At 42.2% G+C, this 15053-nt stretch overlaps 1 protein-coding gene across 1 annotated transcript in view; it reads right to left on the bottom strand.

The window, feature by feature from the left end:
• The window catches only part of me2 (malic enzyme 2, NAD(+)-dependent, mitochondrial), a 102630-nt gene extending 89697 nt beyond the window's left edge, over positions 1 to 12933 (bottom strand). The window contains exon 1 of the mRNA XM_073064084.1: positions 12817 to 12933. The gene's annotated coding sequence lies outside the window, so the exon portion shown is untranslated. The remainder of the gene's footprint in view (positions 1 to 12816) is intronic.
• Between the last annotated feature and the right edge of the window lie 2120 nt (positions 12934 to 15053).

Here is a 15053-nt window from a genome sequence, read left to right as displayed (position 1 = left end):
ATCTCGGATAATTGATATTAAACCTTTACCTAGTGGATTAATAGAAAGAAATAGGTCCATAGCATTTTTCGCAGGCATTTCAGGAAAGTTAGGAATTAAAGGAGCAATAAAGTGTCGGATTTGGAGATATCTGAAAAAGTGAGTGTTAGGCAGGTTGAACTTAACAGAGCTGCTGAAAAGCAGCGAAGCGATTATCAATGACAAGATCTTCAAAATGTCTAATGCCCTTCCTATACCAAACATGGAATGCTGAATCGTACGTAGTAGGTAAAAAAAGGTGATTATGTGCGACAGGGCTAGAAACGGAAAACCCCTGGAAACCATAGCATTTCCTAAACTGAGCCCATATATGCAAAGTATGTCTAACAAGAGGATTAGCTATTGATCAACAAAGAGTATCCTGATGTATGCATCTCTGCTATCCAAATGTTCCAGGATTGAGTGAAGAGCGAATGAGATGACATCTGCTGTGGACGTTCTGTGATGATAGGCAAATTAGAGCAGATCCAGGTCACTCCTCAGGCACGAGTTGATATGTTTCAAGGCACTTCATCACTGTGGATGTATGCTGAAAGTTACTCCAGATCCCATGTAGTACCAAAAATATCTAAGATAGCTTGTATACATAGATTGATTGTATGTTCACAAAGTGACACTAGGCACAGTGTATGTACATAAGGGACTACAAAGAAATGATAAAGTAGTGGTGGTTAGGAGTGTGGAGGGGTTGGTTAGTGAGTGGAGGTGTTAATCACTGTTACAGCTTGGGGAAAGTAACCATTTTTTGAGTCTGGTGGTCCTGATGTCGAACAAACAGCCCATGAATAGGTTGGGTGGGATCCATCACGACGTTCACCCATCTCCACTCCAACTGCCCTGTTTTTATTCTTCAAAGTCATGCAAAAAGCGGAGAGGGGGAAGGTAAAGATACATGTAGTGGTAGAATCCTGTAGGAGATGGTGGAAGTTGTGCACCATAAGACCATAAGACATAGGAGCAGAAGTAGGCCATTCAACCCATCAAGTCTGCTCCACCATTGCATCGTGGCTGATCCCGGATCCCACTCAACCCCTTACACCTGCCTTCTCGCCGTATCCTTTGATGCTCTGACCGATCATCTTCCACCTTAAATATACCCATGGACTTGGCCTCCACTGCAGTCTGTGGCACAGCATTCCACAGATTCACTACTCTCTGCCCAAAAACATTACTCCATACCTCCGTTCTAAAAGGTCACCCCTTAACTTTGAGGCTGTGCCCTCTAGTTCTGGATACCCCCATCAGAGGAGTATTGAAGTCCCCATTATAATTGTGTCATTACCCTTATTACATGCCTTTTCCAGATCCATTTCTTGGCAAGTCACCCCACATCTTGGCTACTGTTTGGAGGCCTATATATGATTCCCATAATGGTTTTATTACCCTTGCAGTTTCTTAACTCCACCCACAAAGATTTAACATTCTCTGACCCTATGTCACCTCTTTCTAAAGATGTAATTCCATCGCTTACCAATAGAGCCATACCATCACCTATGCATTCCTGCCTGTCCTTTAAAGTTAAGCACCCAACTATGGCCTTCTTTCAGCCACGACTCAGTGATGCCCGCAACGTCATACGGACCAATCTCTAATTGAGTCACGAGTTTGTCCACCTTATTCCGAATGCTATGTAAAATTTAAATACATTCAGTCTGCATTCTTCGCCCTTTTGAATTTTGCCTCTGTAGTACAATTTAACTCTTTGCTCTGTCTGCATTTGTATCCAATCATTGGCTTGTCCTTCCTTACATTCTTGTTACACCCATCATCTACTTGTAAACCTGCTGGCTCATCTTCAGCTCTATCATACTGGTTCCCATCCCCCTGTCATATTAGTTTAAACCACTCCCAACAGCTCTAACAAACTTGTCCACAAGAATGGATGATGACGTGTTAGATGTGGAAGCTCATGGATCGGTAAGTAAGGACAAGAGGAACTCTTATCACTATAAAGACAGTAGGAAGATGGGTGAGCACAGATGTTCAGGACATGGGGGAGATTCTGGTGAGGCCAGCAATAACAGCGGAGGAAGGGAAATTGAGGATATCTCTAACGCCCTGGAAAGGAAAGTTGCATCCAGGGAACAGATGTGGCAGAGATGAAGGAACTGAGAAAAGAGAATGATATTTTTATAGGAGATGGGTTGGGAAGAAGAATAGTCAAGATAACTGTGGGAATCAGTATATTTATAAAAGATGTCGTTTGACAGTTTGTCTCCAGAGATGGACACAGAGATTGGGAAAGAGAAGGAAGGTGTCAGAAATGGACAAATGCATTTAAGGGCAGGGAAGAAGTTAGGGGCAAAGTTAATGAAATTATTGGGCTCTGCATGGGTGCATGAAGCAGCTCCAAAGCGGTTGTCAATGCAGCGGAGGAAGAGTTGGGCAGCATTACCGAGAAAGGCTTGGAACATGGACTGTAGTATGCAGCCAATGAAGAGGCAGGCATAATTGGGGCTCCTGAGGGTGCCCATGGCTACAGAGTCTGGAAAAAGTGGGAGGAGGCAAAGGAAAAAAAAAACTGTTGAGGGTGAGGACCATTTCTGCCAGACAGAGGAGGATGGTGGTGGCAGAGAACAGGCTGGTTCTTTTCTTGAGAAAGAAATGGAAAGCTTTGAGGTTAGACATTTAAAGGGACTGAACATCAATGGTGAAGATGAGGGCATGAGAAGCGCCGCAAATGTAGATGGGAAAGGACTGAACCACTGGGTTTAGGTATGAGTTCACGAGTTCAGTGGGGAAAAATAAGCCTACTTGGACAGTCAGCATTGCTGAAAAGAGAAAATAAAAGAGAATAGCTAATGCTTGAAGAATGTTATAAGAGGGCACAGTAGCACAGAGGTTACTGCGACGCTATTACAGCTTGGGGTGGAGGTCAGAGTTCAATCCTAGAGTCATCAGTAAGGAGTCTATACTTCCTCCCCGTGGGAGGCGTGGGTTTCCTCCCACAGTCCAAAGATAAACCAGTAAGTAGGTTAATTAGTCATAGTAAATTGTCCTGTTATTAGGCTTAAATCAGTGGTTGCTGTTGGCCCAGCTCGTTGGACCGGAAGGGCCTGTTCCTATGTGGTAGGTGGGTGGGTGGGTGTATGGCTAGTCAACTAAGTAAATAAACAAATGTTACTTTTAATAGCCATAACTGCAGATAACAATAAAGGGTATAAAATGAGCCTTATCTTTCCACTTTCTTTAATGGAGAAAGAATGTCTGTGTGTTACTTTGTTTAACACCAAGAGGCACCACCACAGACCTTGAAAAACAAGAGTCAGGGTCCACTGACATGGCATGCAAGGCCCTTCACATATTCCTGCTGAGTTCCTCCAGCATTTTGTGGTTTAATAATTGGTATTTGCTCAAAATTGTTTAAAGTTGTTTCTAGTACACAAATATAAAAGGAGAACACCTTTTGGGGCAGGTGTGACCTGCACAAAAAGGACTGGTTGCACTTGAATCCCAGGGGGACCAATATCCTGGCGGGGAGGATTGCTAAGGCTACTGGGGAGAGTTTAAACTAGAATTGTTGGGGGGTGAGAACGGAACTGAAGAGACTGGAGAAGAGGCAGTTGGTTCACAAATAGAGAAAGCTAGGAGACAGCATGTGGAAGAGGCGGTTGGTTCACAAATAGAGAAAGCTAGGAGATGGTGTGTGAGGGAGGATAGGCAAGTGATAGAGAAGGGACGCGCTCAGATGGATGGTTTGAGATGTATCTATTTTAACGCAAGGAGTATTGTGAACATAACGGATGAGCTTAGAGTATGGATCAGTACTTGGAGATATGATGTGGTGGCCATTACAGAGACTTGGATGGCTCAGGGACAGGTATGGTTACTTCAAGAGCCGAGTTTTAGATGTTTCAGAAAGGACAGGCAGGGAGGCAAAAGAGGTGGGGGCGTGGCACTGTTGATCAGAAATAGTGTCATGGCTGCAGAAAAGGTGGACGTCATGGAGGGATTGTCTACAGAGTTTCTGTGGATGGAGGTTAGGAAAAGCAAGGGGTCAATAACTTTACTGGGTGTTTTTTATAGGCCGTCTAATATACCAGGGATATCAAGGTACAGATAGGGAAACAGATCCTGGAAAGGTGTAATAATAACAGAGTTGTCATGATGGGAGACTTTAATTTCCCAAATATCGATTGGCATCTCCGTAAAGTAAGGGGTTTAGATGGGGTGGAGTTTGTTAGGTGTGTTCAGGAAGGTTTCTTGACACAATATGTAGATAAGCCTACAAGAGGAGAGACTGTACTTGATTTGGTATTGGGAAACGAACCTGGTTAGGTGTCAGATCTCTTAGTGGGAGAGCATTTTGGAGATAGTGATTATAATTCTATCTCCTTTACGATAGTGTTGGAGAGAGATAGGAACAGACAAGTTAGAAAAGCGTTTTACTGGAGTAAGGGGAATTATGAGGCTAACAGGCAGGAAAGTGGAAGCTTAAATTGGGAACAGATGTCCTCAGGGAAAGGTAGGAAGAAATGTGGCAAATGTTCAGGGGATATTTGTGTGGAGTTCTGCACAGGTACGTTCCAATGAGACAGGGAAGTTATGGTAGGGTACAGGAACCGTGGTGTACAAAGGCTGTAATAAATGTAGTCAAGTAGAAAAGAAAAGCTTACAAAAGGTTCAGAGAGCTAGGTAATGTTAGAGATCCAGAAGATTATAAGGCTAATAGGAAGGAGCTTAAGAAGGAAATTAGGAGAGCCAGAAGGGGCCATGAGAAGGCCTTGGTGGGCAGGATTAAGGAAAACCTTAAGGCATTCTACAAGTATGTGAAGAGCAAGAGGATAAGACGTGAAAGAATAGGACCTATCAAGTGTGACAGTAGGAAAGTGTGTATGGAATCGGAGGAAATAGCAGAGGTATTTAATGAACATTTTACTTCAGTATTCATTATGGAAAAGGATTTTGGTGATTGTAGAGATGACTTGCAGCAGACTGAAAAGCTTGAGCATGTAGATATTAAGAAAGAGGATGTGCTGGAGCTTTTGGAAAGCATCAAGTTGGGTAAGTTGCCAGAACCGGATGGGATGTACCCCAGGCCACTGTGAGAGGTGAGGGAGGAGATTGCGGAGCCTCTGGCGATGATCTTAGCATCATCAATGGGGACGGGAGAGGTTCCGGAGGATTGGAGGGTTGCAGATCAAGTCAAGTCACTTTTTATTGTAATTTCAACCATAACTGCTGTTACAGTACACAGTAAAAACGAGACAATGTTTTTCAGAACCATGGCGCTACATGAAACAATACAACCGAACTATGTAAAGACAACACAGACAAAAAAAAAACACTAGACTACAGACCTACCCAGGACTGCATAATGTGCACAAAACAGTGCAGGCATTACAATAAATAATAAACAAGACAATAGGCACAGTAGAGGGCAGTAAGTTGGTGTCAGTTCAGACTCTGGGTATTGAAGAGTCTGATGGCTTGGGGGAAGAAACTGCTACATAGTCTGGTCGTGAGAGCTCGAATGCTTTGGTGCCTTTTCCGAAATGGCAGGAGGGAGAAGAGTTTGCATGAGGGGTGAATGGGGTCCTTCGTAACGCTGTTTGCTTTGCGGATACAGTTTGTAGTGTAAATGTCCGTAATGGCGGGAAGAGACCCTGATGATCTTCTCAGCTGACCTCACTATCCGCTGCAGGGTCTTGCAATCCGAGATGGTGCAATTTCCAAACCAGGCAGTGATGCAGCTGCTCAGGATGCTCTCAATACAACCCCTGTAGAATGTGATGAGGATGTTGTTCCTTTATTCAAGAAAGGGAGTAGAGATAGCCCAGGAAATTATTCAGCAGTGAGTCTTACTTCAATGGCTGGTAAGCTGATGGAAAAGATCCTGAGAGGCAGGATTTATGAACATTTACAGAAAGTAAGGAGGCATGGGATCCAAGGGGACATTGCTTTGTGGATCCAGATCTGGCTTGCCCACAGAAGGCAAAGAGTGGTTGTAGATGGGTCATATTCTGCATGGAGGTCGGTGACCAGTGGTGTGCCTCAGGGATCTGTTCTGGGTCCCTTACTCTTCGTGGTTTTTATAAATGACCTGGATGAGGAAGTGGAGGGATGGGGTAGTAAGTTTGCTGATGACACAAAGATTGGAGGTGTTGTGGATTGTGTGGAAGACTGTCAGAAGTTACAACGGGACATTGATAGGATGCAAAACTGGGCTGAGAAGTGGCAGATGGCGTTCAACCCAGATAAGTGTAAGGTGGTTCATTTTGGTAGGTCAAATACAATGGCAGAATATAGTATTAATGGTAAGACTCTTGGCAGTGTGGAGGACCAGAGGGATCTTGGGGTCCGAGTCCATAAGACACTCAAAGCAGCTGCGCAGGTTGACTTTGTGGTTAAGAAGGCCCATCAGTGTATTGGCCTTAATCAAATGTGGAACTGAATTTAGGAGCCGAGAGGTAATGTTGCAGCTATGTAGGACCCTGGTCAGACCCCACAAGGAGTACTGTGCTCAGTTCTGGTACCAGAGGATTTGCTTTTGCCCTCCTGTGTGTGCTTGGCAGAAGACAACCCCTATTGTGTTCAACTGCAGACTGCTGCAGCATTCATGGACTCAGGGCCTTGCAGTATATTTGTTTGTGTGACTATTTTACTAATAACTTATCTGTACCATATGTGCCTTGTGTTCCGTATGAGTGTTGAGACTGAGTTTTTGCATTTTGGCCCCAGAGCAACAGTGTTTCATTTGGTTGTATTCATGGGTATTCCTGTATGGTTATATGACAATTAAACTTAAAACAGATTTCAAAATCAAACCAATTTAACTAATAAAAGATATTTCTTCTTTTTGTATTTGCACAGCTTGTTGTCCTCTGCACTCTGGCTGAACGTCCTGGTTGGGTGGTCTTTCACTGATTCAGTAATGGTTGTTATTCTGTAGTATGCCCACAAAAAATGAATCTCTGGGTTGCATATGATGACATACATGTACTTTGATCACAAAATGTAATTTGATCTTTGAAATATGAATATTTTGGAAAAACTAATTATCTGGTGCAATAGTGAATGAATGAAAACAAATCCAAACTTGCACATATTCAGTCCAAACATGGCTCACGCGCTTGTATTTTCAATTGCATCAATTCTGCCGATATGTCACAAAATGAAAGAACTGCTGGTGTTTTATAAATTGCATAATTTTATAACTGATGACCAAGCCCCACTGCAAACTGTCAAAGATCATTTCTGCATTTCTGAGTTCAACTTTAAAAGCAAAACTGGCTGAGGTGCAGTTTCATATTTACAACAGCACAGAAATAATGATACCACAACAAAAATCAGAGATCCTTATTCCGTGTGCATTATAATTATTTTAAATGCAATAAAACTCCAACTATAGAAACCTACCCTATATGCTGATCCACTAAGTAAAATTAGTGAGTGCTAATTAGACTGTGTTCCATTGTCTTATGGGTAAAATCAACACAGTAACAATGTATTTTTAGGGATGCCACCTTTCACAGGATACAAAGACCCCTTATTGCCTCAGAAGGTCAAAGGAAATTTCCATGACACATTCTGGAAGGTCAGTCACCCTAACAAATTCTAATTCTTCAAATCTACAAAGTTCAAGGCAAATTTATTATCAAAGTACATATATGTCTCCAAGATTACTTTTCTTGTAGGTATTCACAGTAAATACAAAGAAACAAAATGATAATAAATAAACAATGAATATTGAGAGCATGATGAAGAGTCTTTGAAAGTGAGTCCATAGGTTGAGTGAACAGTTCAGTGATGTTGAGTGAAGTTATCCCCAATGAATATTTGAGTAGATTTCATACTGCTGTTTATGGAAGCTTGTGGTATTGGTTGGCTGCTGTATTTCCTACAATACTCCCATCAGTCCATAAGACATAGAGTTTAGCTTTGTGACTTACTTTTGTACACTGATGATCACCAATTTACCAACATTGAGCAGATAAAACAATATTAGTCTGCCAAAGGGATGGACATTGCCAATGCGTTACCTTTGGTGTAACAGAGGGATGTAGACTCTGCCAGTTCCGTAAGGGGTACAACTCTCCCCACCAAGGGGAACATCTTAGAAAGGCAGTGCCTTAACAAAGCAGCATCCAGCATTAAGGACCATCGCCATCCACAAGATGCCCTCTTCTCATTACCTCCATTGGGAAGGAGGTACAGGAGCTTAAAGACCCACACTAAATGTTTGCTTCAATTGTTTGCATAATTTGTAATGGTTTTCTTTCTCTTGCGCATCGAGTGTTGGTCTTTTATTTTTTTCAAATTGGGTTCTTGCTTTGTGGCTACCTGTGAGCAAGCAAATCTCAAGGCTATACAATTTATACATTCTTTGACAATAAATGTACTTGAATCAGTAAGTCAGGAACAGCTTCTTCCCCTCTACCATCAGATTTCTGAATAGCCCATAAACTCATGAACACTACTTTGTTATTCTTCTTTTGCCCCATTTATTTTCAACTTATAGTAACTTTAATGACACAAAACAAAAATTTTTTCGACATATGACAGTAATAATAAACCTGATTCTGGTCCATGCTGATCACAGAATCTTCCCTACTTATTCTAGTCACCAGCATTCAGCCTAAAACCTTCCAAAACCTTCCTCTCTGGTACCGATCCAAATTCTTCTAAAATGTTAGATAGAACATAGTGCACAGTACAGGGCCTTCAGCCATGACATTGTGTCAGTATTTTAACCTACTCCAAGAACAATCTAATCCTACAAAAAGTAATGAGTATGGCCCAGTCATCACGGGTAAAGCCCTCTCCACCACTGAACACATCTACATGAAACGCTATCGCAGGAAAGCAGCAATCATCCTCGGGGAGTCCCACTATCCAGACCATGTTCTCTTCTCACTGCTGCCATCAGGAAGCTGGTACAGAAGCCTCAGGACTCACACCACCAGATTCAGGAACAGGCATTTCTCAACCATCAGGCTCTAAAACCAAAGGGGATAACATCACTCAACTTCACTTACCCTATTACTGAAATATTCCCACAACCCATGGACTCACTTTCAAGGACTCTTCATCTCATGTTCTCAATATTTATTGCTTATTTATTTATTTTTGTATTTGCAGTTTGTCGTCTTTTGCAGTCTGATTGAATGGCAAATCTAGGCAGTCTTTCATTGATTCTGTTATGGTATTACTATTGAGTATGCCCACTAGAAAATGAATCGTAGGGTTGCATATGGTGACATATATGCAATTTGATAATAAATTTACTTTGAACCCTCCTCTCCTACATAACGATCCATTTTTCTGTCACCCATGTGTCTATTAAGAGTCTCTTAAATGTCCCTAATATGAACAGAAGCAAATTTGCAGATGCTGGAAATCCAAAGCAACACACACAAAATGCTGAGTGAACTCAGCAGGTTAGGCACCATCTATGGAAATGAATAAATAGTCGACTTTTCGACTGAGTCTTGAAGACATTTCAGCCTGAAATGTTGACTGTCTATTGATTTCCATAAATGCTGCCTGATCTGCTGAGTTCCTCCAGCAATGTGTGTGTATTCTTAATGTATGTACCTCTACCACCAGAGGGCATTCCACACAGCCACCACTCAACTACCTCTGACATCCAACTTATACTTTCCTCTAATCACCTTAAAATTATGTCCCTTGTGCCTTAGGAAAATGTCTCTAGCTTATTCACTTAATTCATGGCTCTTTATCATCTTGTACAGCTCTATCAAGTCACCTCTCATCCTTCTTCACCCTAGCTTGATCAGTCTATCCTCAGAAGACATGCTCTCTAATCCAGTCAACATCCTGGTAAACCTCCTCTGCACCCTCTCTAATCCAGTCAGCATCCTGGTAAACCTCCTCTGTACCCTCTCTAATCCAGTCAGCATCCTGGTAAACCTCCTCTGCACCCTCTCTAAAACTTCCACATCCTTCCTATAATGAGGTGACCAGAACTGAACACAATATTCCAAGGTTTGTTTAACCCATTTTATAGAACTGCAACATTACCTCATGGCTCTTGAACTCAATCCCCTGATTTATGAAGGGCAACAGACCATACACTTGTTAACTACCCTTTCAAGTGAAGTGTGTATCAAGCTTCAAATTCCTTGGTGTCCACATTTCCGATGATCTCACCTGGTCCCTGAATTCCTCCATCCTGATCAAAAAGGTGCAACAGTGCCTTTATTTCCTGCGGTGCATCAAGCAAGCTCACCTCTATCCCAGGATACTGACAGACTTTTACCGCTGTACCATTAAGAGCATACTCACCAACTACATCTCAGTGTGGTATGGCAATTGTCCCGCATCGGACCGCAAAGCACTCCAGCGGGTTGTGAAAACTATCTGTGGATTATCGACACCCAATTGCCCACCATTGAGAATATTTATCATAAACACTGCCTGGGCAGGGCAAAAAGCATTATCAAGGATGCATCTCACCCTACCATGGACTTTTTACTCTCCTCCCATCTGGTAGGTGCTTTAGGAGCCTCCACTCCCACACCAGCAGGCTCAGGAAGAGCCCTGAGGCTGTGACCCTGCTGAACTTCACATCACAGCGCTATGCAATATTGCACCCATATTGTACTGTCTCAGTACTTTTATATTTGTATGCTGTAGCACTTACTTTTTATTCACAGTTATTTTGAAAATAACACTTCTTTTACACTTCTGGTTAGATGCTAATTACATTTCCATTGGCTTTGCATCTGTACTTGACACAATGACAATACAGTTGAATCTAATCTAACTTGTTCGGCAACTTTGAGGGATCTATACACACGGACCGTAAAATCCCTTTGTTCCTCCACACCGCTGAGAATCCTGCCTTTAATCCTGTATTCTACCTTCAAATTTGACCTTCCAAAGTGAATCACTTCACATTTTCCTGGGTTGATCTGCATCTGCCACTTCTCAGCCCAGCTCCCATTGCAACCTACGACAACCTCCTATATTATAATTGTATTCAACTCAACCACTCTCTCTGGCTGCTCATTCCAGATAATCACTAGCCTTTGTGTAAAGAATTTACCTCTCAAGTCTCGTTTAAATCTCTCCCCTCTCATTTTGTACCTGTGCTCTCACTTTCCATTGTTGTAATACTGAACAGGCAAGATAAGGAATACTATGAACATGACCTCATTACTTTCAAAGTTCAAAGTAACTTTATTATCAAAGTACCATATATAACCCTAATTCACTTTTGTGTAGGCATTCACAGTAGATACAAAGAAATACAATTGAATTAATGAAAAATCACACACAAAAACTAACAACCAATGTGCAAAAGACAGACTGCAAATACAAAAAAAGACAATTAAAAAAATAAATAATATTGAGAACATGAATCATAGTGTCCTTAACAGTGAGTCCACAGGTTGTGAAATCAGTTCAGAGTTGTGGTAATTGAAGTTATCCCCTCTGGTTCAAGAACCTGATGGTTGAGGTGGGTCCTGAACCTGCTGGTGAGAGTTCTGGAGCTCCTGTACCTCCTTCTTGATGGTGGCAGTGAGAAGAGAGCATGGCCTAAATGATAGAAGTCCTTGATGGTGGATGCTGCTTCCTGTTACAGCATTCCTTGTGGATTTGCTCAGTGGTGGGGAGGATTTTACCCTTGATGGACTCGGTTATATCTACTACTTTTTGTAACTTATGGTAACTTTTGCTACAAAACAATGTCACATCATATAATACCATGAAAATAAACTCAATTCTGAAAATATTAACAAGAAAAAATTGCCCTGGGATGAACAATTGAGAACAGTAATTCTTTGTTGGGTTTCTATTTCAACTCACATAATGTATGTACCATTTCTTGCAAAGAGAGGGAGGGAACTATGCAATCCTCTAAAATAATAGACTACAGATGCTGAAAGTCCACAAAATGCTGGAGGAACTCAGCAATTCAGTTAGCATCTATGGAAATGTATATACAGTTGACATTTATGGCACAGAACCATCTTTGGGATTATACTAGTCGCCCCATTACAGAAAGGATGTTGAAGCTTTATAAGAGGTTTACCAGGATGCCGCCTGGATTAGAGGGCATGTGCTATAATGAGATGTTGGACAAACTTAGGTTGTTTTCTCTGGCGCAATGAAGGCAGAGGGGAGATCTGATAAGATAACCTGATAAGGTTATGAGGCATCATACCTGCTTAGCAGTATTAAAACGTCTAATACTAGAGGACATGCATTTAAGGTGAGGGGGTAATTTCAAAGGAGATGTGAGGGGCAAGAGTGGTGAGTCCTGGAATGCACTGCCTGGGGTGGTGGTAAAAGCAGATACGTTAGAAACTTCTAAGAGACCTTTAGACTGACTTTTTTTCCTCTTTTTTGTATTTGCACAGCGGTTGTTTGTCAGGCTTGTTCTGTGGTTTTTCTTTGATTCTATTGTGTTTCTTTGTATTTACTGTGAATGACCACAGGAAAGGAATCTCAAGGCTGGATAAGGCGACGTATATGTACTGTGATAATAAATTTACTTTGAACTTTGAACGTGAGGAAAATGAAATGTTTTGACATTGTGTAGGCAAAAGGGATTAGTTCAGTTGGCCCTTCCATTATTACTTTATTTAACCTTGCACTACATTGTGGGCCGAAGGGCCCGTTCCTGCGCTATACTGTTGTGGCTTAAGTACGATGTTAAAAGTCAACAGAGAGTGTCTTCAGGCATCACCTCAGCATCAGCAACAAATTGCCCCTCAGACACCAGCCTCGCACTACTCACCCCGCCCCGTTCATTCGGTCGGCCCCCGCCTCCCCCCCGTTACCCTCGGGGCCCAGCAAGGCACTCACCGCACCGCCGGCCACCTCCTCTCAACAGCCGGCCCGATGTGTAATCGAGCGCCCCGCTGTCAGCCCAGCCTTCCTCCTCCGTTCCAACCGCGTGCTGCCCTTACGTCAGCAAGAAGTGGGGCGGGACTCCGGCGGCGCCCAGCCATTCAGAGAGAGCACGGATGCAGGAGATTGATGGACGGGCTGGTCCAATGGGAGCTTCGGCTGACCCGTTGATGTCCTATTGTCTCGCACTTTCGCTTTTTCAGAATCAGAATCAGGCTTACTATCACTGGTATATGTCGTGAAATTTGGTGTTTTGCGGTAGCAATACATAATAATAATAAAACTATAAATTACAATAAAAACAATATATTTTAAAAAGTCTAATTAAATAGGTAGTGCAAAAAGAGAGGGGGAAATGGTTAAGGTAGTGTACATGGATTCATTGTCCATTCAGAAATCTGATGGCGGAGGGGAAGAAGCCGTTCCTGACACGTTGAGTGTGTGTCTTCAGGCTCCTGTACCTCCTCCTTGATGGTAGGCATGAGAAAAGGGCATGTCTTGGTGATGAGGTCCTTAATGATGGATGCCACCTTTTTGTGGCATCACCTTTTGAAGGTGTCCTCGATGCCAGGGAGGTAAGTGCCCGTGATGGAGCTGTCAGCGTTTCCAACTTTGCCTTTCCATTTTCCATCCAGTGTACAAAAAAGTACGTACCAGAAAAATGAAGTAGACAATTGGGTCCTTTTTGTCCGTTCCACCGTTCAATATGTGGAGCAATTCGATGGGATGAAAGGCCAAATTCTGCTCCTATGTCTTAAGGATTTATGGTCTCAATAAAGACAAAGTAAATTTTATTGTCATAGGTCCCACAGCACCAGGTTCAGGGACAGTTATTACCCTACATCACAAAATTGCTTCCATTTTAAAATCCTGCTCGAGCTCTCAGGTCTTCGTCCACCAGTACTTAAAATTTAAACAATCTCCTTCAAAAGATAATTGGCAGGTCTGCTTTTTTGATCTACACTCTTAAACTGTGGAATTCAATACCTAAAACTATAATGGATACAGACTGTTTACTTTTAAATGCCAGCTCAAAACTTATTTATTTAACTTTGCTTTAAACTAACATCTTTTTGTCTTTTATTTTCATGTTTGAACTTCATCCCATTGTAAAACACTTTGAACTACATCGTTTGTATGAAACGTTCTCAGTTAATAAGTTAATAATATTATTAACTAGCTCCTGAACTAGCCTGGATAACTTCACTCATCAGAATATTGAACTGACTCTGAAGTTCAAAGTGCAAAGTAAATTTATCATCAAAGTGCATATAGGTAACCATCTACAACCCTGAGACTCATAAAGCCATAATAGAATCAATGAAAGACTGCGCCAACCTGGATGTTCAACCAGTATGCAAAAGACTACAAACTGAAAATACCATTAGAAAATAATAATAATAAATAAATACACAATAAGTATCAAGAACATGAAGTGAAGAGTCCTTGAAAGTGAGTCCATAGGTTGTGGGAACATTTCAAGGATAGGGCAATGAAGTTGAGTCAAGTTATGCTGTTATGAGTGCTGGACAGACCTGATGAAAATGGGGTGAAGAGTTAACCATTCCCCCCTCCCTTGAGAACTATGAACTATTGCTGTTGCTATGCTGCTAATGAGAGAGAGAGATGAAGCACAGAGGCAGGAACATCGGCTACAGATAAGAGGGAGAGAGAGACTGTTGATTTATTGTATTTTGACTCTTCCTGGATTATTTACCTTTCACTACAAGGACATTACTTTGCTCGTTAACATTCCTAAGGAGACAGCAGGAGTGGCCTGATTTGATGGACATGGTCATTTTGAATTGATGGATGGCTGATACCCCATCAGTGGGGATAAAAGACAGGTCTGGGGGGACACCCTCAGACACACCAGTGGACACTGAAAGAGTGTTGTGAACCCACAGGAAGGTGGGGGCTTTGAGGACCGAATCAGGAGTTCGGCCAATAAAGCTCTCAGTGTGACGGCAGGGCCGGTGGGGACTTGTGTGTGTGTCCACTCACACCAGAGTGACGAGTCCACCGCAGAGGAACGGTCTGGCTGAAGAACAGAGGGGTCATAGCTGAATGACCACAACGATACAACGGAACAAGAAAGCAACAGAAGATTTGCCTGCTGCAGCTGCCTAATCTCTTGCTCGCTCGCTCTATCTCTCTCTCTCCAACAACTTACAATACAATAACCACAACTA

This window comes from Hemitrygon akajei, chromosome 13 (genome assembly GCF_048418815.1).
Source record: "Hemitrygon akajei chromosome 13, sHemAka1.3, whole genome shotgun sequence".
NCBI classification, from domain to species: domain Eukaryota; kingdom Metazoa; phylum Chordata; class Chondrichthyes; order Myliobatiformes; family Dasyatidae; genus Hemitrygon; species Hemitrygon akajei.
The sequence above is the reverse complement of the archived record's forward strand: the minus strand, read 5'-3'. Positions and strand labels throughout refer to the sequence as shown.